General features: G+C 40.7%; 1 protein-coding gene across 2 annotated transcripts in view; it reads right to left on the bottom strand.

Moving 5' to 3' along the window:
- The window catches only part of LOC132369563 (uncharacterized), a 68,433-nt gene extending 44,663 nt beyond the window's left edge, over positions 1 to 23,770 (bottom strand). For both annotated transcript variants that reach the window (XM_059929265.1, XM_059929242.1), the window contains exon 1: positions 23,512 to 23,770. The gene's annotated coding sequence lies outside the window, so the exon portion shown is untranslated. The remainder of the gene's footprint in view (positions 1 to 23,511) is intronic.
- Between the last annotated feature and the right edge of the window lie 2,388 nt (positions 23,771 to 26,158).

Here is a 26,158-nt window from a genome sequence, read left to right as displayed (position 1 = left end):
ACTAATTGTTGAACATATCTGGTTTTTTAAAATAAAATATTTTCTCCTTGCTCTTACTGGACTCAAAAATAAATGAAAAAAAAAATGAATGGGTTCCATTTTGGTCTTCCCTCCTAAATTTCCCTTAGACATATATCAAGTATGTGTGAAATGTCAACTCAATTAGAATATTTTGGAAATAAATTATCTATGATGGTGAAAAGCAGGCCAGAGTAGAATTGCTATTGTAATAGTAACATGTTAAGGAGATTTTAAAAATCTTACCCTGATTTCCTAGCTTCCGTACAGTCAATGAATTCACTTTTACAAGAATTCATTATCAAAGCCAGTGGGTTTGTAAAATCCACTTGTTGGAGTTGTGTGTGTGTGTGTGTGTGTGTGTGTGTGTGTCAGGTGAGGGAGGGTTAGGAAGGGGTTGCTTTTTTTAGAAAACAAGAGAGGAAAAAAAGAATACAATATCACTTCATTGAGTCAAATACAACTGCAAACAGACAATGTTAGTATTTGCCCCTTTCCCACATTGAAAGATGTTCTTTTCACCCCTTCAGCTTCCTAACCACCCAGACTCTATTTCCCACAGGGTCCAATTCAGCCTTTTTTTCTAGCTTCCATACAAGATTAGTTAATAAAAGATGCCTGATGCAATAACCTCACATATCCAGAATCCTTCTCTGATTAGCTTTCTCCCAGCATCCCCAGTACGCCTCCCCCTCCCCCATGGGATATCATAAACATAAAGAAACCCTCATAGTTAGGTCTTAAACCTATAAACAAAAGACAAAAGACAATGAAGCTTTAGCCTCACTTTCACAGCTCCCCTCCAGGGTCCTGTGCCTAATTAATTTTGAATATTCTTTTCTTCAGGAGAGTCCCCCAAATTGAATAAACTTCAAGTTCCCCCAAACCTGGACCCACCTCTGCCTATACATATATTTGATTCTCAAGTACCCAGCTAACCCCTTTCCCAATAAGGCCCCAATGGCCATTTCACCTGAAGAATGGAACCCACAGTTGTTTAATCCACACAGATGCATGAAGGGGCAGGGCAACACACAGCGCAGATTTTCTGGTATGCTTCCTACTTCAAATGTACCCTCTTGTTTCTAGACATGCTTTTATACCAACCACATCCTTTGCCTTGATAAATTCTTAAACTATCTCCCCCCTGCATACCTTTACAACTGTTCATATACAGGACCCTTGATTGTAGGCTCTCAAAGAAGGTTGATCATAGGGATAAGAATTTAAAAAACAAAACGAAACAGGAGTTTAGGGTTCTAGCAGCTTGGAAATTGCAAGTGTTATGTTGGTTATCTAGGAAAGGGCCAGCAGCTGGTAAGAGGATGGGGGTAGAAGTGGGTGGAGCTGGAGTGAAGGGAATTAAACGTCTACTGGGCACCTACCATATACCAAGAGCTGTTTACCATTTTACAACCATATTGCATATAACCCTGGGAACAACAATCCCCATTTTAAATTCCCTTGCACTTTGCTTAAAGATCCAATATTTTCATGATTTAAATGAGTGTAGAGGAAGTGAGGCCAGTCTCATGGAATTTGAGCTGATCTGGGGAATTTATTCAAATTCTCAATCACAGAATACTCTGGTTCTCAATCACAGAATACTCTGGTTCTCAAGGCAGCCAGCCTTCTAGGGCCCATGTAACTTAACAGAGGCAGTCATGGAAGGGTGTGCTCCCCAGCTTTCAGCATATCTTCACTGTGACATAGGAAGGGCTCACCAGCAGCATTTGGCCAGGCAGGAGAAGGATGCTGAATGACAATAGCAAGCAGCTTGTAAATTTTGTCTCAGGCATATTTTCTTCTGAGATGGATGGTATTAGCATCCCTTCAAGAGGAAAAGAAGCCTACTCTACTACTTCTGTGTCCACAGTTAAACTGTGAAAAGAACAGTGGAAATCCACTGAAGAGTTGTATGAGCTCAAGCAAGTGATCTCACTTCCTTGGGCTTAAATTTTCTATTGTATAAAATTAGGAAGTTGGAATAGATGATGGCCAACATTCTTTCGATCCTTGATATTCTATCATATGGTTGTTTGCAATTACATTGGGTCTCAATTTCCTCATCTGAAGAACATCTAGCTTGGTTTTATCATGGCTATAGGGCTATGAGAAAGAATGGAAAAATGGAACTCAAGAAAATCAACAACAGTGCTACCCAATGGAACTTCCTGCAAAGATGGAAATGTTCTCTATCTGCACTGTCAAATTTGGTAGCCGTTAGCTACACGTTGGCTATTGAGTGCTTGAAATGAGGCTAGTGTGACTGAAGAACTGAATTTAATTTTATTAAATCAAATGTAGATGGCTACAGGTGAATATTGGCTACCATACTGGATAGGGCAGATGTAAACTTCATTTAAGCCAGAACTTTATAAAAACAAAAGAATAAGAGAGTGGTTTGAGGATTATTTCAATGGAAGAATAAAAGAAGGCATGAGTTTAATTCAGGCAGTTTACAATCAGAGGACTATTATTGTTTTAGACCTTCTAAAAAGAAGGATGGACTCTCATTTTGTAATGAAGGCAATAATAGTACCTTACAATTATATATGACTTTATGCTCTCCAGAGTTCTTTCGTGACAATAATTTGGTCCTCACAACAACCCTGTGATGTAGAAGACAAATAATATGATCTCATTTTACAGAGGAGCAAATTGAGACCTGGATGCTTGCCTAAGGTCACAGATTTCAAACAGTAATGAAGCAATAATTTAAATCAATCAATACAGACTTCATTTCTCTGGTTCCTTTCACAGACAGTACAACCTCCAATCCTACCTCTTGCCTAACTTCATTGTGGAAGTGGTAACAAATTATACAATACTCTTAAATATGATAATAGGAAAGATGAGGAAAAGCAAGGGACTCAATAATCTACCAACTAGACCATCAAAACCTAAAAGAATCAAAAGTTAGTTGTGTCTCTTGTGAGAAAAAGAAAGGAGTGAAAAGTTAAGTCCCACTGTGTGCCAAGTGTTTTGCAGATTGTACGTGACAGAACAAGTTCTATGAGACAGCATTCTCAGCAGCATTTTATCGTTGATAAAGTTATTAGTCTGAGATCACACGCCTATTGAGTGGTACAACCGGGATTCTGTTCTACAGCTCCTGGCTGTTTTCAGAAGTCACATTCACATTCAAAGGAAGAGAAAGATTCCCACCCCCTTCCCACCCTCCCACAAACTCTCCCCATACACACACCTCACCACAGAGCATCCTGCAAAGCGGGTAAGCATGCAGGCTTTGGAGTCACTGAGACTAAATTTAAACTTTAGTTTTGACATTTTTCAAGGATTTTAATGCTTCCAGTCTTGGTTTCCTCAATTGCAAAATTAGGGAGCCTTTTTACCTACTTTACAAGGTTTTAAGGTGGATTAAATGAGATAATATGTGAAAATACTTATTACAGTACCTGGCACAAGTGCTTAGTGAATGAAAGTTATTAATATTTTGCATTATTATTAAGGTGCTACAGACTCTGTGGTCAACTCTAAAAAGGTATTCCAAAACTATTTCAGACAAAGTAGCATTTTTGCTAAAGTCTACCAAGTAGACAATCTCTGGAGGACAGAATACACACACCTGGACAATGTAGGTTGAGTCGGAGATTGTAGCTTTAGGATCAGCGATTGAGGCTGAAACATTAAAGTGATGTCTTTGCTCAAAAAGGCACTGGAGTTGTAATATGTTTCCTGACTTTTCATCTCCTGGAAGACAGATGTCAAACCTGGGCCTATCTTGAGCTCTAGTCCCACATATCCAAGTCTTTGTTGCCCATCTCTACCTGAAGTGACACCTGAATAAAAAGCCAACATTCTCCAAAGAGAATCCATTCATTCACTCATTCATTCATTCGGCAACTATTTATGAAGCACCTCATATATGCTAGGCTTGATTCTAATAATTGAGATATAGTGATGATATGGACACAGTCTTGGAGCTTACTTTTGTTAGAGGGGAACAGATACAATGTACACAAACAAGATCATTTCAGATTATGGCAAATGCTGTGAAGAATAAAAGCAGGATGACGTGATAAAGAGTGGCTGTGGGCAAAGAGTACGGTAATTGATTGGTTAGGAAAGGCCTCTCTGAGGAGATAACATCTAAGCTGAGACCTGACTGACAAGAAGGGCCAGTTATGTGAGGGCAGAGTGTTCTGGGCATAGGGTGCAGCAAATGCAAAGGCCCTGAGGCAGGAATAAAGTTGGTGCATTTCAGGGACTGAAAGAAGGCCAGTGTAGCTAAAGCTGAAGTACTGGAGAGGGTGCCAAGAGATGAGGTTAGAGTGAACCAGGGGCCAGATCATGTAGAGCTTACACTAGGCCATGGTAAGGAGTTAGCATTTCATGCTAAATGCAGTGGATGGCCATTTGGATATTATTAAGCAGGGGAGCAATGGGATCTGATTTGCCTTTTAAAAAGATTATTCCTAATCCTGCCATCCCCTCGCCCAAACACATAAATGTAAGTACATAAGTGCATGCATCCAGTTTCTCTTAAGAGCATCATTATTTTGCCAGTTACCTGCCATGCGTGAGTCTCTCCCCACCCCCATTTAATCTGTTGCCAAATCCTATCAAGTCGGCCTCTTGTGTTTCTGAAGTTCAACCCCACCGTCGCATTCCCAGCGCCGTCACCCTAATTCAAGTCCTCACCACTTCTCGCCATTACTCTAGTAGCTCTCTAACTGGTCTTCCAGACTCTGGACTGACCCTTCCACCCCACATACTACTGCCAGATAAATCTTCCAAAAGTAAAGGTCTGCTTATGTCACTTTTCTTGTTCAAGAACTTTCAATGGCTCTCCACTGCCCAAGAAACTCGATTATAATTCTCTAACTCAGTGTTTAAGATCCTTCACCATGTATCCTAAGCTACTGTTCTCTCCATACGTGCCTACATTCATCCTATGCTTTGGCTAAACTGGTCTACTTACTCTTCTTGGCACATGGCTTGCTTTTATTTATGCTGTTTCCTGGGTCTGAACGGATGCTTCCTCCAATTACATCTGTGAGATGCCTTATACTGTTCAATCCCTGGAGTCAAATGATACCATCTTCGTGATGCTTTCTCTGCTCTTTCTGACTAGATGTGAACCTCCCACAGGATTTTGCCTGACTCTTTTTAAAGCATTTATTAAATTGTTCTTTGTATTATAGTTATCTGTGTCCATGTCTTACTCTGTACGAAATTATTAGCTCCTGGAGGATGATGACTGAATCCTATTCATTTTTTATGCTTGTTAGTCCCTAGCAGAGAACATAGTGTACAGGAGGTACCTGATAAATATTTATTGAATGAATGAATGAACAAATAGACAATTAAACCTAAAATTCATCTTTAGGTGGCGTCATTCAATAAGATGATTTTAGAAAATTATGAATAATCACTAGAGGGAATAAGAAGGGCCTAGCCCTCTAATCTTCACCATGGCATTTAAGGGCTCCCGGGAAACACAAATAAGCATGGAAATAGGTTTCCATTGTTTTACATGGAATGGATGTGAGAAAAAGTCACTTGGGAGTTGCCTGAAAATCCTGCGCTGTGTTAACAGTGCCCTAGGACACAGATTCTGTGTCTGTGGCTCCCACTACCCACAGTCCTTCAATCCCCAAGGTAGGTTTATGGGAAATAATGTAGAACCATTGCCCTTAGCAATTAATTTTGAGTTGAGTAGTTCCTTTTTAGAAAAAAAGATAAAAGTTTCAGCTAATTCCCTAATTCTTCACTGTACTATATTAGCATTCCAGAAAGACTGAATTAGCGTGTTGGGGTTTACCTCAATCAGCTGTGTCGGTGAGTTCATTTATCTTCAGCGACGTTGCTTTGGAAGAAAAGTACTGAATGAACTTCCTCACCGAGCAAAGGCTTCTGTTTACGTAGAAAATGGGCACAACGCTTGTTTGGGAAGCAACAGGGCAACCTTTCCTCATTCACTATCTTTTGCTTCAAGCACAGACCTTGACTCTCTTTATGAAGGAGGATAATCAGATGCCCCCATTATTTAAATTATACATATTGCTAGTGCATTGTTTAGTTGCAAACCATCTGTTATTAATTATGTCTGAGAATCATGACGCTCCCATGAACTAATGGTGCCTTGTTTTTATCACTATTTAATGGTTAAAAAGACTCCTCCTGGAAGGTTAAGGAATCCACCAAAGATCAGTCCCTCAGCGAGAGAGCAACGTGGAAGTCAACACTTCCTCAGTGTATGGCTCACCTCACGCTGGAGTGGCGCCCCCTTATGAATCCCATCCGTGCCCACACACCTTCTTCCCTACCAACAAGCTGGATACCAGTCATGATCTGAGCAGTATGGCTGGTTCCCTGGATCTTCTGTGCATCACTTCTGTTGTTTTCTTTTCCTTTCTTTTTTAACTTTACAACTGTAATTTATTTTGAAATATGAAGTCCTCATAGCATGTGCTGAGGAATGGAAATTGACTTTATTACCAAGAATTTAGGTAATTAGCTTTTACCAGCTTCTTAAAATCTCTGTTTTCTCTGGGCCTAGCTCCTGGCCTTCAGGACCAACTACTGTTCAATTGCCCAGAGGGTCCAGGAAAGAATCTTTTTTTTCAAATGCTGTTTTTGTGTCTAAGAGAGATCAACAGGAAGGAAAGGGTGTGAGTCCTACCTATGCTTAGAGGGGAGTGAGGTATCCACTCTCTTGGCTGTGGTTCGCCGGGGGAAGGAGGAAGAGAGTGCATTTCTTTTATGACGTTTGGCTCCTTGAGGTCAAAAGTACTCTCCTGTAGTTCAGGAAAATGAGGTAAAAATGCCATTTCTGGATTTCAGCAAAGTAATTTGCAAGGGGTACATCCACGGGTAGAGGAGAAGGGATGTGAAAACATGGGTGCAAATCCTGGTTCTGCTTCTAACAAATGATCCTGAGCAAGCTCTTTCACCTGTCTCAGGCTCATTTTGCCTAACTGTAAAACAGCAACAGTAATATCTGGTTCATGGATGTTTTACCCAGGTTAAATGGGATGGCATGTGTAAGGCCCCTGATATTCTTATAAACAAGATAGAGAAATATAGGGTATGACAGAAGAATTTGGTGGATTGGTAGTGAACAACTAAAAGATTTCCTACGACCTCCCAACCAGCTCTGTCTTTGGCTCTGTCTGGCTCAATTTGTATAGCAATACTTTTGTTAATGCTCTGAAAAACCTTTTTTAAAAATCTCATTTGTGGATGTTACAAAATTGGGAGAGATGAGCGTCAAATGCAAAAACAAAAAACAAAAAACAAACCCCAACAAAACAAAACAAAAGTCCAAAGTAAAAAATCCTTAGAAAGTCAACTCTAACAAAATAAATTTTAAAGTCCAGGTTGCCTACATAGCAGTAGGTGTTTAAAAAAAAAAAAAAAATAGAGAAGGAGAGTAAAGAAGAAGGGGCTGCGGAAAGAGGAGTTTATACTTCCCTGATGAGGTGCTGGAAACATCAAATGTACTCACAGGTTGTACCAAGAGAAATATTGTACCTAAAGTAAGGGAGGTGATAGTTCTCTATTCCATACGAAACAAAATGATCAACTCTGAATGCCTCTCTTTAAAAGGAATACAGACATCAGAATAGCGGCCAGAGAGATTTCTATACCATGTCCTATAAGGAACTCAGATTGTTCAACTTAGAGAAAAGAAGTATTGGAGGGGCCCTCATACTTGTTTTCAAATACGGGAAGGGCCACGTGGTGCTAAGACAATGAGGCTAACTCTAGATGTCTCCACACATAGAACCAGGACCAGTGAGTAGATGAAAGCAAAGCTCACAAAAGGTGCACTGAGCTGCCCAAGTGGCCCTGCCCTGCTGGTGCTTCTCAGAGGCCACAGGGCTCCTTGGGGGAATGTCATGTTCGGGGTTCAAGCACCAGACAGAGACTGAACCAGAGGAACTCAGATTGTCCTTCTACTCTTAGAAATCCATGGCTCTCTTTGACTCCAGGGTCTCTCAGTTTTCCCCTGAGAAAAGGTTTTGGGGAGACAAGTCCAAAACTAACTGCTTTTACTAGAATACGTTGTTTTTATTATTTATTTTCTAAAATCTCTGATTCCTGGGCAAGCACTGATTTCCATCAGCAGCATAGTACTATGGAAAGGGCACTGGATTTGGAGACAGACTAATTTGGGTTAAACTCCAGCTCTAACACTTATCTGCTACTTCACTTCAGGCAAATTACTTGACCTCTCTGAGCCTCACTTTCTTCATCCGGCAATATTAATACTTAATTTAAGGGTTGTTGGGAGGATTGAATGAGGTACCACATCTCACTGATTCTAAGATGCATATTTTTCACGTTCAACAGTTCTGAAATCAAGATGTATTTTAACATTGACGGTACACCATGGTTTAATTGGGAGAAGTTTTTTTTTTCTTTCATAGTGGCACATAAAGTAATGTGGATCTTACAAAAATCAATTGCAACTTATATTCAAAGGCATATGCTCACATATATTAAACACTTAGCATAATAACTGGCATAAAATGAGTGCTCAATACAGTGTTAATTCCATTCTTCCTTTTCTAGACAACTGCTTCAAAACCTCTTGAGGAGAAGGGAGGGCCTCAAGAATTAATTATTGGAATTGGCCTACAGATTCTCAATACAGAAAATTAATGAGAAGGTTCACACCAGATCCTATGGAGGGTTATTTCTACTCTACACACACACACATATAATATATACTGGGACTTCCCTGGTGGCGCAGTGGGGTTAAGAATCTGCCTGCCAATGCAGGGAACACGGGTTCAAGCCCTGGTCCGGGCAGATCCCACATGCTGCAGAGCAACTAAGCCTGTGCACCACAACTACTGAGCCCGTGCTCTAGAGCCCGCGAGCCACGACTACTGAGCCCATGTGCCGCAACTACTGAAGCCCGGGCACCTAGAGCCCGTGCTCCGCAACAAGAGAAGCCACTGAAATGAGAAGCCCAGGCACCGAAATGAAGAGTAGCCCCTGCTCGCCGCAACTAAAGAAAGCCCGCATGCAGCAACGAAGACCCAACGCAGCCAAAAATAAATTAATTAATTAAAAATTAATTTAAAAGAATTAATGAGAAGGTTTACACCAGATCCTATGGAGGGTTATTTCTACTCTACACACATACACATATACTATATATGTATATATATACTCTTTCTCATCCCATTTCCTTGTCATATAAACTTTCTGTACTTTTCCAACTGTGCTTGTTCAGTTTATTTTGTTTCACACATTTTTTGAGCGTAAGGCTAAATGTTTTTGCCCACTTTATCTTAGGAAAGAGGATATCCCTGCCATCACCAACACTCTACCCGCTTCTCCAAAACCTACCATCAAGTTTAATATCCTTCAGCTCTGACTTCTTTCCTCTTCTGGTGCTCAATTCAAGATGCTTTACTTTGTCACAAGAAGCATATAATAAACTCAGTGCTGCAAGGATACATCAGTCAGGGAAATTTTTTCTTGACCCAGCTGGTCCAGAACATAATCATCAGAGAGGTTTTTATAGTCAAATACTGTGGTTGTAAATGTGGATTTTTCCTCATATAAGAATATTATCTAATCCTTTATAAGATGTTATCAAGTGTATTGTCTCACTATTATTTTGTGTTAGTGAGTTACCTGGGTTAATTACGTATTACACAAAATTCACTTCTTTATAGCTGCCTTCCATTTTACTACTTAATGGTGATATATCATCTCATCTTACAGCAATATTAGGAATTCATTTGCTAGCTCTTTCTCTCTAATCCAACTTCTGCCCAGTGGATTGGTGCTTAGGACCCTCACCAGAAGATGTGCAGTGGCAAAGCTGAGTTTTGTTTTTGATGGTATAGTCAGTTAGCTAGTTTATCAACATTTATTGAGGGCCCACTATACACCCACCACTGTGCTAGGTTCTGGAACTAACCAGAAAGATAAAAGCTAGACCTTCAAGGTATTCATCCTCTAGGCCAGACATGGAACAGAAGCCATACTGAGCCAGGGCTCTCTTAAGTGGCTGACACTGAACTGACTAATCTGTGGTCTCCATTCCCTCTGCAAATGTAAAGACAAGGCCCACGACATGCTGCGTGATCACAGCCAGTAGTGGCTACTCTAGCAGGCCTGCACCCTGCTACTCCCACCTGTGGAGTTGTCTGCTCACCAGAAGCCAATCTGTTTGTTCCCAAAGTTGTTTATGCTAGTTCTTCCTATTATCATAATTAACACAATTTAATTAAAGTTACTTAAAGTAATGAAATATGAGTGCCAAAGAGATAAGTTGTTTCTATAAGATCCAAGTTGAATGTTTGGGAAAGGCACATAAAAGGTGAGTTACTGAAAATGTACTCTCAACTTAGACGTGGGAGAGCCAACTGTAAAACATCATTAAATCTGGAAAAATCGGATTGTCTCACAAAACGTCTTTAAGATCTCGCTCCACTTTAAAGAAACTGAGACAAAATGATTGTGAAAGCCTCGGAGGTGTGGCTTATACGAGAAGTAGGATGCAAAGCACTAATGGGAGGCCCTAAACTCAAAAGACAGGCCTTGGCCCTACATCAAAAACTTGAGGGATGTTTTAAGTTGAAATAAAGGCTTAAGGAATGATTCCATCATTTTGTATGATTCTTGCTTTAACTAACTTGTTCAGCTAAGTCAGCAACTATTAACTGAATAGGGTATAAGGGTTTCCTCTGTTGTTAACATAACAGCCTGTTAAGAGCTATAATACAGGGTGTGCAGGTAGACAAGATGACTTCTTCCAAGGGAGGAGAGGGCTTAGGATGGGCTTTATGACGGAGGTGAGTACTGAACTGTGTGCCCGAGGATAGAGTAGGAGTTCCTAGGGAAATAAGGAAAAGCCAGTCACTCTCCAGGGCAGATACTGTCACATGAGTCTATTTTTAGACTTTTAAAATCAACCCAGAGGCAAGTTAGCATAGGTTTGATTCTTTACTCTGTCATTATTATCTGTCTCTAAGCAAGCTGTCTGTGCCTCAGCGTCTGCATCTGGAAGGTGAGGATAATTGCAGTATGCACCTCAAAGGGCTATTGAGAAAATTACCGGAGATGACCTTTAAATAATCAGGCATTAATAAAAACAGATGCAAAATTATCTTAAGGTTTTCTGGGAGCAAGGGACTAGGCATGCTGCAGATGATTCTGGATATGATGGAAATGTTGCATACCTCTTCTAAAATCTCCTGCCACGAGCACAAGCAGTAGAAGATTCAAGAGAAGGGAAGGTGTGGTGTAAGCCCCCAGGTGCTGGGAGCCATGTCTGCTCTTGAGATGGGCAAGACAAGTAGGAAAGCAGGAGCACTTGACAACCAGCTCTCAAATTCATACATTACCGCTCACCAACCACTTCCACTAGCTTGTTTAGTTCTCCCAACAAACCCGTAATTTTACAGATCCTTCATTTTACAGATGAGGGAACTAACTGGGTCTCATAGAAGTTAAGCATATCACTCAAGGTTGTACAGATGATAAACAGAAATGATAAAATAGAACCCTGCTCACCTTATTCCAAATTCTGTGTGCTTCCCAACACCCCAGACTGTCTTTCTCATGAGCCATTTAGTTGACAAACCATGGGCTGCTATGTCTTGTATTTATTCATCTGTTAAAACTTTTCATAGGACAGGATGCTGCAACTAATAGCTAAAATGAGGGTTGGAGATTATCAAGGATTTCAATTATCCTGCCTATCTCTGACCTCCATTACCAGGGATAATCAGAAGCTAGCTCTAGCAATTTTCTGAAACTTTCATTAATTTTAAATAAATTTATACAATGTCATTTTCCCCCCTTTATCCAAATTAAAATGTCCTTGTCTTTTCAGTTTCTCATTACAGGCAAATCCCTTGTATGTCTTGGAGACAGTCTGTTGTTTTTCTCTGGATCCTTTGTATTTCTGCTTTGTTTTCTTTGAAATGAAAGGACCCAATGCCGAATCCTGATTTTAAGGTGAAGTCATAACATCAATGTATATCATTAAAGTGTTTTATTGTAATTACAGAAATAGTCAATGCCAAATTATGTGCACTATATTATTTTCTGCATTATTCTTTATCCCATTCTCAAAGTTAATACAGCCTATTATATCTCATTCATTCTTCTGACTACGGCTGCACAGCAAGCAGATGTCTCCATTGAGCAATCCACAATGAATCCGAGATCTTTTTCCTGAGCACTTACAAGTAGAGTAATTCAGAGCCCATCAGTGAGTATGAGCTGTTTCAATTGTTCCTTCCAGTGTACATTAGCGTGTACTTGTCTACATAAAATTTCAAAGAATCACAGATACTGGAGATGGAAAAGACCAGTTTGTTTACCAAGCCTGAAGGAAGTAATCCTATCAGTTCATGCTATTTTAATAATGCTTATTAATAATAATTACAATAACTGTTTACATTACATGGTTTCTTTCATTCTAAAATCAGTAAGATGATACTTTTTTTTAAAGCAACATTTCTTTTCTAAAAGGGAACTGGGGCTCGGACATCAATGTTAACCATACCCAAAGCCAATCCAACGAAGCCAAGAATTCGACTCAGTTCAGTTCAATAAACACCTCTGAGCACCAACCACTTGTAAGGCAGGGACCCTGTTGGGTATTTTGAGGGACACATCGGTGAATAGAACCTAAGGCCCTGTCCTCTTGTTTATTACCTGTTAAGGGATTTGTGATAGTGAACACATATGTATAGCTATTATGATCATTCCAAGAAAAGTACAAGTAACATGGACACCATGGAGCTGGAGAGATTTCTCAGGCTCTAGGAATTGAGAAAGACTTTGTGAGGAAGGTGACATTTGAGCCAGGCCTTGAAAAAAGGATGAGCATAAAGTCCATTGACAGAGCTTGGGAAAAGAGGGACTTGAGCAAAGAACCAAAATAAATCAAAACAATAGATCTTAGCTGGGTTTCTACCTCACAGAGTAAAGACAAGTATGGACATTCTCACTGCAAGTGGATAAGGTACGTATGCAGAAGATGTCTACTTGGCCTCTATAAACAGGATTAAGATGGGGAAACTCCATTTAATTAACAACCTGAAATAACAATCAGAACACATAGACTACCAATCATGAATATACTTATGGAGACAAGACAGAATGTTTTAAATTAGGATGTCTCAAAAAAATTCCAGAAACCCTGGTATTGTACGTAAGGAAAATTGGGAAGTCCCAATTACAGAGAAAAATCTCCAATCAAAGTGTAGATGGATAAATGACCTATCTGCCGGTACCTTAGTACTACTTAATACCACTCAGTACAGCTGAGAACTGATACTGGTGTACCATTTGGCCATTGGAGGGATTTGCAGGCCCTTGTTGGTTTGCTGGACAACTACAGATCCCCAACTGAGGATGCACAGAATAGAGGATTCCATTTTATGATTCCTTCAATAAAAATATAGATAAGTATAGACCACAAAAATGCCAATATGCCTCTGATTTTTTCCTTTAATTTTTTAAATTTTTAAAACATTTTTTAATTGAAGTTTAGTTGATTTACAATGTTGTGTTAGTTTCTGCTGTACAGCAAAGTGATTCAGTTATACATATATATATTGATACATTCTTTTTCATATTCTTTTCCATTATGGTTTATCACAGAGTACTGAATATAGTTCCCTGTGCTATACAGTAGGACCTTGTTGTTTATTCTCTATGATTAATCAGAGTAAATGTTTCTCCACTTTTAGTCAAAGAGCCTAATCTTTGAAAACTCTATTGTCTGACAATATATTACCACAGTAGTTAGCTACTTTATACCACCCTTTATAAAACCCTTGACGTGAAGAAAAAGGAAGCTATAGAAGCCTTCTAGTACTTTGATCTAGTACTTCGTCGCCTCACAGACCATTGCAAATGCCATCTCCATCATGAAGCCTTCCCAAGTTCCTTCTACCACCATTCCCTTCACCACCAAATTAATGTTCTCTCTCTTGATTCCACAGTCCTTCGATCCATTGCTATATGCTTTATCATTTGTTGCGTGAGGATCTATCTCCCTCCACCAGAATGAAAGCACCTTAAAGAGAGGGATTCAGCCTTATGCATTTTGCATTCCCACAGTGTTAAGACTATTTTTCACTGCCTGACCCACAATAGACATTCAACACATGTTTGTTAAATCATTTCACCAGGTCTGAGAGACCTTATTTTGACATATTCTAATTATTAAAAAAATTCTCCCTTTGAACCCTTTCCAAAATTTGCCCTTGCTGTCTAATCACGGCACTCAGATTCAGATGCAGCATAAGTGTGTGTATGGCTACCACTATTCTTCATCAATCAGCATGTTTCTCTGGTACTGAACTGCATAATTATTGCCCTAAACCAGACCTGAATCTTGACTTAGTCACACTCACATTCATCAACTCTGTGATTTTGGAAAACTTTAGAGTCAGACTGACCTAAGTTCAGATAGACTTACACACAAGCTCTGATTTGTCACTTACTAGTTGTATGACTTTGGGCAAGTCAAACTCTCTAGACCTTAGTTTCCTCTACTATGAGATGAAGACATGAATAGCACCTATCTTGGTTTAAATATGACAACACATGGAAGAGTTTAGCTCAGTGCTTTACACATAGCAAATACTCCATTAAGTATTATTATTGTATCCTCATTCATAAAGTAGAAATAACACCTGAAACTTATATAATACTGTACCTGTACCTCAATAAAAAATAGAAATAATAATACAAGACCTGCAGGACTGCTATAAGGAATAAATGATATGACAAGCAAAATTTTGCCCAGCACATTGTTTAGTCAATGTTTCCTTCCTTCCTGTGTGCTAGAATAATTGCTACAATTGACTGAGCACCTATTACATTCTAGGTAATGTGTACCAGTCACTTTAAATATATTATGCCATCTAATTTAATTCATATAATAAGCTATTGAAATAATAATCATTAGCCCTATTTTACAGATGAGTAAATTGAGTTTCAGAGAGAATAAATAACCAGCCCAAGGTCACATCACTAGTTGATGACAGATTATTCCAGAAGAAGCTAAAGATAAGAGGAATCAAGTACAGAACAGAGAAGTAGAGGAAGAAAATACAGGAAGAGAATATAGGCAGAAACTCCTTAACCTTAGTATTCCTATTTGTCGTCTAGCCCCCAATTCCAGGATGATGCTTGCTTTTTTTTTTCCATGCCTTGCAGCATGCAGGATGCGGGATCTTGGTTCCTGGACCAGGGATGGAAACTGTGCCCCCTGCAGTGGAAACATGGAGCCCTAACCACTGGACTGCCAGGGAAGTCCTGATGCTTGCTTTTTAAACTAGCCTCTGGGATCCATACCAATATAGTCTCCCTTTCACTATTCACCTACTTTCGTTTTTAATAAATATATGAAATGATGTCACTCATTAAGAACTAACTCTAATACACTTCCCTCTCTCAATTTCTTTCCTGGTTATAAATTTGCTATTTGTTCCCACGGTCTTCTTATTTCCGTTATAATAATCATCATCCATGAAACATTTTAATTTTTAATAATCTGGTTATCCTTAATTTCTTAGACTTCCATAATGGACTCATAATAGACATGTCAAGTACATTTGTTGACAGCTACATGGAAGGGAAGATGGCCCTTCCATAGTTCCTACTAAAAGGCAATCCAGTTTTGTACCGAACGACAATCCTCCGTTCCCACCCACCTCCCTTTGCTATAACACCCTGGACTAGAGATGTAGTTCTGACCCTTGGGCAACTCCAATCACAGGCTGGTTAAAGTCCTGTAAGGAAGGACAATGGAAAGATAAGTTGGATTCTTTCTTGGGAATCTGAATTAGGGAATTCTGAGAGAATGAAGCAATTAACAGGAAATACTACAAATGAAAGAATATAAGGACAGAAGCTATGAGGAAGAAGCCAGGAAGGAAGTAAGGTAGAGATGGTAGGGTTTTGGACATGGGGGATCTTGGCAAGTCAAAGAAGCAACAATTCTTTGTAAGCAAAAGCTATGAGATTGAGAGCGGTTACTCAGAATAAAGCTAGAAGACCAAACCAGCAGGTAGCAAAAGGAGCCCAAGTAAAGCAGACACACAGTGAGAGGACGGGATGGATAGAAGACAGAAAGTTGTCCCTAGAGCTGCTTCAGTAGCTGAAAGATTTCTAATTCTGATTCCAGGTTCCATCTGTGAGCATCCTCACAATGAACGCCCCTTTTCTTGAAGAAATTTCAGTGAGTCAGTTCTTTGCAACCAGCATGCCTTTTCTAGAGGGTTCAGCACTTAAAACCTTTTTTAGAAGATGAAAGTTAAGTTGTACTGTTCCCCTTCTTTGTTTCAGATGGGTCACAGTTGCGGATTCCTAGAAGTCAGTCACTCACCTTACTATCCTGATTTTCCTGACTTCCTCAAAATATTTCTATATTTTCCCTGTTCTGAGATAGAAGAAAGTTGTCTTCAGCTACTACCTAAATATCAAGACAAATTTCACCAACTCATTTATCACCTGATTCTCTGAAACAAAAAATAAACTCTTAGGTAAGGGAAGCACAAGATCCAAGAATGGGAAACATGACAAATAAGCTGTAGGGGAGAAAAACTGGACATCAGAAAAAGGAGGATTCAAGGGTATAAAAATACTTCGTTATGAATGTGTAACTTATTCTTTGCAAAGGGGGAGAAGAGTGAATACCCTAATATAAGAAGTTTCCATTTTTTAAAATGTGGGACATAAGATTGTATAATTTAAGATTTTTACCTGTCATTCTTTTTGTATTTAAATTTATTAAGAAGCTATATTTCAATATAAACTGTTTATTCATTCAACAACATTTATTGATCACCTGCTCTGTTTCACCCTATGCTAGGCATTAGGGGTACAAAAGCCAAAGACAGCCCCAATCCTTGATGGGGCCACAGACCAGAGTGGGAGCCAGATGATTCCAGTGCAGCGTGATAAGGGCCACATAAGTGAATGCTTAGCCCAGGAACAGTGGAGCAGAGGTAGGGTGGTTTGGGTCTAAGGAGCTTTCCAGAAGAAATGCCCAGGATCAGTTTTAAAGGAGTAGCGGGAGTTGGCTTGGAAAAGACAAGGCAGAAGAATGTTGCAGGCAGAGGTGCCTGGGCACCGGCACAAGAGCTAAAATCCTGCATTCTTTAGAGTATGGTTGCCTTAAACAGCCCAGTATGTCATGGATTTCTATACAATAAATCACCACTCCTCAGAGCAAGTGTGCCCTTGACCTGCATTCAAAAAGTCCCTTGTCCACAGACCCTCAGTGAAATTTTCCTCCTCAAACATATACTGACTACACAAGCCCCAAGGGTAATAGACAGTCCAATATATCTAGTATTAGGCAAGATAAAGCTACCTCAAGATTCACAAGTTTCTCTTCTGAGCAAATGATGGCTTGGCTTCTTTCAACCACCATTACTGTTAATTTTGAGTTTGTGAATTTATTTTTCAAGAAAAAGAGTGATTCTGGTTTTCATGGAAATCATTTCAGTTCTCCAGAGCTTTAGATTAGAGGCATGTTGAATCTTTAAGTGAATAGCATAAAAATGCTTTTGATAATTATTTATATCATTAAAAATTAGATTGACAGCAATAATACGTAGAGTATTACTTTCCATCATAGTTTATCATTTATCAATAACCAAACACTACACATATTTCTAGAGAGTATATTCTTACATTCTAAAAAGCGTGCCGGTATACTATTTCACAAACCTATTCCTGTTTCCCATCTTTAAAGTCAATAATGTCTTTCTCTTATGTATCTCCTTCCAAGGATTGTTATATAAGGTTAAGTAAGATATCCAATGTCAGAAATTTTAAGCTATCAAGAATAAAAGAACAATATAAGTGAAAAAATTATTATATGTGGTTTTCAAAATTCTCTTCCCTAGTTAGAAAGTAATTATATATTATATACTATTTTTTTCCAGATAGAAATAAGACCAATTCAAAGAGAGTCAGTGATTTACTAATTGTCAAAGCAGCCTTGAACTGATCCCCCTTGCTACAAGGAAGATGATATTTCTAAAACACGGCAGAAGAATTTACTCTGGGGTTCTAAAAATTGCATTAAAAGCTACCATGTAAAATTTTTAAATTATATCTTTTCAAAGCTTTAGCCAATTTCAAATGAATAGTGCTTGGAATTACGCATAGAAAACATGCTTAATAAAAATGTCATTCACTCTCAATGCTCTTTGTCCCACTCTTGGCCACATTTCAGAAGCAATTTATTACTCACATCCTAAAGGCATTATATATATATATATATATATATATATATATATATATATATATATGCACACATACATTTATTTATTTATTTATCATTCTATCAGCAAGTCTTCAGCAATATCCTTCAGGAGTTGCATATCATAAAGATCATCAACAGTCCTGTCATCCCCAAAAGCATAACATTAAACATACAGCATGTATCATAAACACTATAATTGCTTAAACTGGTCCCTTGCATCCTCAAAACAACATGTAAGCATAATGCAAAAAGGAACAGCACAATTTCTGTGAAAAAGCTGTGAGAATGGTGAAGCTAAGAGATGTACCCAGTGCCCGTCCATTTTAAATTCATACTTATTATACAGGAAGACATGCATTCAAAATCGTTGATTCTTTTGAAATTGGTTCTTAAGTCTCCTTGCACATGTGCCTGCATGCTGACTGGCAAATTCTCTTAAAATCCATAAGTTAAAATCCCACTTTTTCCTATTGTGCTTTTCACTTCAAAATGTCAACATAGTTTGGGTGTAGAGGAATTAATCCCATATATCCACAAAAGTCACATTTCCCCTTTAGTAACCATAGTTCTTGAACTGGGCCTTGTGTAAGGTGACCAAAAGACCAGATTCATGGAAGATCCTATGCATAGAATCAGAGAAATACTCAATAATGCAGCTGGAAGGAAACAGAGAGGATTTAGTCCAACCCGTTCATTCTAAAAGAGGTCTGGAGAAGAACGGGGAGTCCTAGGTCATAGATCGGCAAAACCAAAACCAGAAACTGGTCCAATGTACTTTGTGAGAAAACATGTAATTATTAAATAAGAATTGGGGATCCCTCTCTTCTGATCAACATTCTAAATCTCAGTCTTTAAAAAGGGGGCCAAAACTAAAGCAATTATTTTAATGCCATGTCCACACAATACTTTTGACCCGAATATCATGGTGATTTGGTGACTGCCTCACTCCTTTGCTTCTCAACTCTTGAAGGGATTTAACCTAATGGGGAGATTTAATCAGTTGGCCATCTTGCCCCTTATGTTCTTGTGAGTCCTTGGATGAGACACATAACCTTACTCAAATATAACAGAAGGATAACAATATACTTAACTAAACAATGTTATTTAATTACAAGAAAGGACTAAGCAGATACCATTTTAAAGTGCATTAAAATGTCAAGACTTAAAGGAAATGTAGAAAATTTCCATTTTACATCTTATATGTATGTCTCTTTGGGAGTGGGCGGGGCCACAAAATTTCCTTCAGTAAAACTACATGCAAAAGCAGTGCTTGTAACCAAGGAGTTTTGGTACTGTCTTCCATGTTGTACTGGTTTTAACTTCAGTAGGACTAGAGGCTCTAGCACTTTTATTTATACAAGTATCCACACGCTGTACCTTTTACAATAGCATCACAGTCTTCATTCTTATTCCCCCCGAGTTACGGATGACTGGGATCACTCCTGCCTGGTTCCCCAGTTCTGTTCAATCTTTTCCCCAACCAGATTCGTGTTTTCTTCACTTCTTAACTCCCCACCCAGATTACCCCTCTCTTTGGATTACTCTTCCAAGGCAACTCGGAGCGCCTCCCCTAAAGGCAGCTCCCCAGTGAGTAACAAGCGGGGTTGGGGGGAGTGTCTCGGAAGTGATCAAATACATGCAGATGAAGTCATACAGCTCACAGGAGAAGGCAGTGGCCACAGGTGCCAAATGCAGGCGACTCCCCAAGCGCCGGACAGGGCAGTTGCGACAATGTGGGTCAGCAACCTCACCGCGTAACAATGTTGGGTGCGTAGAAATGACTCTTATTCACACGACTTGACCACACAACCTGTGTGTGGTCTCAGAGTATAGGCGCCAGACCTAATGATTTATGTGGGGGGGGGGGTGCATATCTGTCCTCCTTTTAAACTATGAAATTAATCTAAAAAAAATGGATTGACAACATTGAAGACAACACCTCTGAGTACTGAGAAAGACACGATGTAGAAAATAGTGATACAAGCGTTAACACAAATCTGCCTGCAAGGAAATAACTGGCATTTCAATCAAATATTCTCTCCAAACAAGACCGTAAGTGGGGTGTCGGGGTGCTCCTACCTTTGACCTCATAAAACCAGTAAGATTTTCATAACCCAACCAAAAGGCGACCCATGGAAGAGATTTTAAAAATGTTCTCCCTTTATAGATATGTGTCCTTGTTGGTAGGGATGGGCAAAGCCATTTCATTACACTACTATCTTTGCAATTCCAAGATGACAGTGATAACGGTGGAGTGGCCTGCAGCTAAGTGTTTCGTATCAACTGGAAGAACTATGGAACAAGTACAGTGAGACAAGAGCCTTACTAACCACATGTCCCCCGCCCATGCGCATCTGGTTTAACAGTGCACAGAGGCTATAGCTAACGTGAATCACCCAGATAATGACAGTTATATAGGCTGGCTCACAATGAGTGTGAACTTGTTTAATAGTACAAGTGTAAAAGGGTTAGCAGACGTTATTTGTGTCTCTGTTGTATTGTGCGGAGGAGGGTGGGGGGAAAGTGAGAGAGGGAATTTTCTGCTGTCTTTGGAAACACTGGACTCCATGTGAGTAGGAATGTTACCAGCGGAATGCAAGTTGGCCAGGGCAAGAAGAACTCAACCACAACGGCAAAAAGACAGTTAGCTTATGCCTAGTTACAAACTTCAGGTCAATGACTTATACAACTTTATGCCCTGCATTATCGTATCTGCATGCTGTTCAATGTATATTATCAATCTTATAACTACTAATTTGTTTATGCAGTTAACGTTGATTCTACCACCAAGATTGCAAGCTCCCTGAGAGCAAGGGTGCATCTGCCTTGTTCTTTCCTACATCCTCAGGGCTCAGCAAGGTGCCTGATACATAGCAAGTGCTCCTAAAATACTACTTGAATAAACAAATGAATACACGAATGAATTCATGCAAATTCATGTTGTGACACATGTTTGCCACGTTTGTGCCTTGAGCAGGGCTGAGTGTGCTGTTATAACAGAGCACAGCAAAAAGAACTCCAAAAGGTGCCTATCTTTGGCTGGCCCAATGCTGGGGTAGGCAAAGTCAAGTGTGGAGGCCAGGTAAGGGTGGCTGGCATAACGACTGACACGCAGGGCACTCTGAACCCCAGGGTGTGATCCAGATGCAACCACAGCTGCATTGAGCCCCCTCAGATCGGTGCTGATCTTTCCCGGGCTTTAGTGCCCTCATTTAAAACTTGAGGAATAACCTTTCTTTTCCCTTGCAGTTCTGAAATTCTAACCATTTAGGAAGATATCTGGACCCTGAAATCTTGCCAGAGACAAACCATGGTAAGACCTTCTGCTTACAAAGTAGAAAACAATTTCTAAACTATGAAGTTCCGTTCTTGTTCAATGAAACATTTTTTGGGGGTAGGGGTGGCTTCTTGCCAGATCCAAGCCGGTTAATACCTTCCCTTCATCCTTTCCCACACCCAGAAGTCAGGTTCTCTAGGCCTCAATGGGAAGAACATAAATATTCTCAACCAGGGCTGGCGCTTTGCTTCAATCTCTAGCTATCACAGGGAGTCGGTCTGATAAACATTTGCAGTTAGAATGGAAGGAAGCACAGCCTCCCAGACTTTTACAGATTTTTTTTTTTTTTTTTTTTTTTGGACAAGTAGCAGAGTCACAGAAAACCTAGAATTAGGTAAGAAAGCAAAATTCCTTCAGAGAATTCAAAGAGAGCTACAACTGAGAGCCTTGAAACAATCACTGTTATAAGAACTGAGGAAGGGAAACCCACAATTCAAGAAAATAAGCAGACATTTTTTTTTCTTAAAAAAATTTTTTATCTGACTATTAGGCACCGATTTTAGTCCTCTACTCCCATCTCTCAAGATGCCACTTTAAAAAGCAAAGGTTTTATCCACAAAACCACCAGCGAGTAAACAGCCTTCACATTCTTACCCTCACGCACACAGTAAGATATTTACTCTCTGATAAACAGCAATTGTAAATAAATCTTGTTTAATCTCTAAAAGCCAAAATAAAAATCTTTAACCTCCAAGGTAGAGTTTATAGATGTGCCTGTATGCCCTGCCAGCGCCAGAAAACACAAGGTCTTGAATAAACTCCTATAACGGGAGGCATATTTTCTGTCTCAAGCATCTTACATTGACCTTCTTTTTAAAAAAAATATGTACCAAGGAGGAGGAAAGGGGAAAACCCAACCCCTCCCACCCCATTCTCTGTACAAATCGGCCAATAAATCTAACGAAAAGACACAAGAGAAAAGGACAGAAGCCAACAGGTGGAAAAAGGCTTTTTGTTTCCTTAGAAATGCTCAGACACTTGATCTGTGTTCCCCGGTCTATTTGTCTCAGGGTGTCTTAATGATGGTTTTATTATCGTGATGATGATGATCAAGAACAATGAGAACACTTCTACTTTGTGATTCCACAGCATTTCTAGCTCGAAGCTTTCTCCACGCGTTTGAGACAGAATGGTTATGTGTTCCGTTTTACCAAATCCCAGGGAGGCATGCAGCATCCCCAGTCGGCTCTCTGGATTTTACAGCCGGGGAAACTGAGGCACGGGGCAGCCCACAGCTGCTTCACGGTCCCTACCACCAGAGAAATCCCTGAGACGGGAAAAGTTTCTGGATTGTCTGGCGGCAGAGTTCTCTTGCCCTCCCTCCTAGCCTGCCATGCCGCTCTTTCTCGGAGCGTCTGGGCTCGGGTGGTAAGGATTGGGGTACCTCCCCTTCACGACGAGCCACGCCAGGGCAGGGTGTGGGAAGTGCACACACGCACACGCACACAGGCACACTCGCACACACAAAGCTCCGTGCAATCTCTGCAGGCACTCGGCAGAGCCTCAGACGGCCCTTGCTCAGCCTGAGAAGGCACAGCTCAAGCTTGCAAGGAGGCCTCCTTGGGCTCCGGGCTGGGGCTGCTCTGAACGAGGGCTCTGCCCTTCTCTCGCTCTCTTTCAGGCTGCTCTCTCTCTCTTTTTTTCCCCCTCACACCCTCCACCCTCACACCCTCCTCCCATCCCTCTCCATCCACCCCTTCTCCCCCAACAACCCAGAGGCACAGATCGTGTTACTGGGGTTCCCTAGAAAGAGGGGCCATCCCCAGCCCTGAGTGCCTGCGAAGACTTCCAGGGGCAAGGCTAGAGCTCCAATTGCAGGACCCCAGCGCTCGTCCTGAGCAGCGCAGAAATGAGACCCCGACTTCCAGGCACGGGCGAACCAGCCTGCCACAGCAGAAGGAATTGTTAGGGCTCTTACCTTTTTTATGAGGAGAAATTCTGGAGAATCATTTCAGAAACTGAGGGGGGAAAGTGAATGAAGACAAAAAAGACCCTTTTCCTGCAATCCCTGGCCTCCTGGTATCAAGACACTAGGACAACATCAAAGCAACTTAGGGGGAACACTTTAGGGGCCTATTGTCTGCTCTGGTCTGATCTGTTTTTCTTCTGACTCCCCCTCTTGCTGCGGTGACACTTGGTACGGCCCAGGCATTCATGCCAAGTAGCTTTCACACATGGAAGCTTGTCTCAAGCAATTGCTGACAAGCCACAAACAAGACATTCTCCCTCCCTTCTCCGCGCCCCCCCTCCTCCCCCCTCCACCTTTTCCTCCCCCCCCCCCCCCCAACCCCCGTCTCCCCTCCTCCTTTCTTCTGAATGCAAACTAAAACTCTCCAGTGACAGGCAGGCTCGCAGGCTTGGCCTAGCTGCGCACGCAGACACACACACACACACACACACACACACACACACTCTCTCTCTCTCTCTCTCTCTCTCTCTCTCTCTCTCTCTCTCTCTCTTTCTCTCTCTCTCTCTCTCTCTCTCACGCAAGCAGCTCAGCTAGTTGCTGCTGCACTGGTGGAGTTAAGAGACAGGAAAAAGCCTAGGCTGAGTTGGGGGCAGGGAGAGAAAGCGAGAGGGAGAGCGGGAGAGCAGCCTCCTGTGTCCTGGTAAAATGGCAGAAGAGAGGTGAGCCCTCTGCAAAAACAGCAGAGGCCACTCACGTGTGCACACAGACACACACTGGGAGGCAGTCTGAGCTCCAGGAAGAGTGAAATCAATGACTCCACAAAGGAAAAAGCCTTGTCCCGTCAGCTGCAGCTTGGGGGAGTGGGGAGATAAGAGAGTGGGTGGACCCAGGGCTGGGGTTTCTGTTGAATGTTTAGGTGGTTTTCTTCTTCACAGTAGAAAAAAAAATGTGTTCCCTAAGGATCTAGTCTTTCTTCACTGCATAATGGAGTCTAGAACTGAGCTACTAGTTAAAATAAAACCAGGAAATGCGGTAAATGTGTGAGTAAACTTAACTGTGGGTTCAACTTGTACCCAAGATATTTTTAAGTGGAATTAAAAAAAAATTTTTTTTTTTAGCAGGAACCCTAGAGAGCAGTAGCAAGGAGAGTAGTAACAAGTAGTATAAACTCTGGGAGCTGTGAAGTGTGATACTAAAGTTACTGATTGCCAGGCTGCTGGAATTTATGGAGGGTGGGCACTGAGAGTTGGAGGGGGGAAGGGTGAGTCTCTGTGAGCAGTTTTCGAGGAATGAGGGGGGAATGAGGTAGGATAATGAACATGGCAAGAAGCAAGCAGGAATTTGATTGGTGTGGAGGGAGGAGGAAGGTGGGGGTGTAAAGGAGGGAAGAGAAAGAGAGGAGGAGAATAACCACCGCATTAAAAATGAAGAAGAAAAATGGCAGCCCAGAGATTGAAACATGCGGAGTAAATGAGATGGCAAAAGAAGGCATAAAACGTGAGCAAAAAGGAGCACAAAGGATGTGCAAATTTGCAGATGGCATGAAGTCAGGAGGGCCAATCGAGATCAAGAAGAAGGACGGGATGATTATGTGACATTCATATTTTTAGCCAGTTGTGGAGTTATAAACCTGACAAGGTCTTCTTCGCCTGGGCCGGGATGGTTACCCTTCTACAAGCAAGACCTGAATGGAAGCTCAGCTCCTAAGTGGAGCTACCAGATCTGTGTTTTGCAGGAAGGTTATTTATATTCCAGTCCTCTGACGCTTCCTCTACAAAATGCAAATTATGTCAACACACAACACTCATTCCTTCGTTGGGGTACAATAAAGAATAAATTATGACTTTTTACATTTAATACTAGCTAAATGGCTCGTCACTACCTAAAACTCACCACATCAGACACATCCTTGTTCCTGCTACCTTTTCCCCTTAGTTTGCTTCTCCATTATGGCTGATGCCTAGAACTATCTGTTCTGACCCATATTCACGATAATAATGGTGATGATAATGAAAATAATTCCTTTTGATTGAGTATTTACTTGATTCTCAGCATTTTCCAAGCATTTTTTACCATGAAGTCGTTTCTATTAAGACCATCTCTATCTACAGATGATAAAAAATGAGGCACAGAGAGGTTAAATAACTTGCCTGAGGTCCCACAGCAAGGTAAAGATGGAGCTGAAATCAGACTCAGGTCTGTGTGATTCTAAAGCTCCAGCATTTACCCACCATTTTATGTCCTCTGACCTGAGTAGCACAGGTTCTCCATGGCACCCCAAGTCCACTCAGCCATATAAGTGCACGGTTTCTTTCTGCACCCCAGAGCTAGGTTTGGATCCTCTCACTTTGAGCCAGGGGACCTTCTGACCTCTCCTTAATGGGCTACTGATTCACCGTCCACTTCCAAGTGGTGGTGACTCACTATATACAATGAGGCCTCCTAGTCAAGAATTGCACAAAGGGTCAACTTGACCTTTAATGACTGTATGATTTACGGATTGCCAGGCAATGGAGAAAGGCAGCTAAGACCAGAAAGGCTTCCCTTACTTAAAAAAATTTACAAAGCAAACTAAGAGCACCCACAAGGTGTTGATGGTAATGACGATGATGACGAGAGCTAACATGTATTAAGCAGGTATCTATATTAAACAACC

Source organism: Balaenoptera ricei, chromosome 1, assembly GCF_028023285.1.
Source record: "Balaenoptera ricei isolate mBalRic1 chromosome 1, mBalRic1.hap2, whole genome shotgun sequence".
NCBI lineage: Eukaryota > Metazoa > Chordata > Mammalia > Artiodactyla > Balaenopteridae > Balaenoptera > Balaenoptera ricei.
Note: the sequence above shows the minus strand (reverse complement) of the source record. Positions and strands in the feature narration are given on the sequence as shown.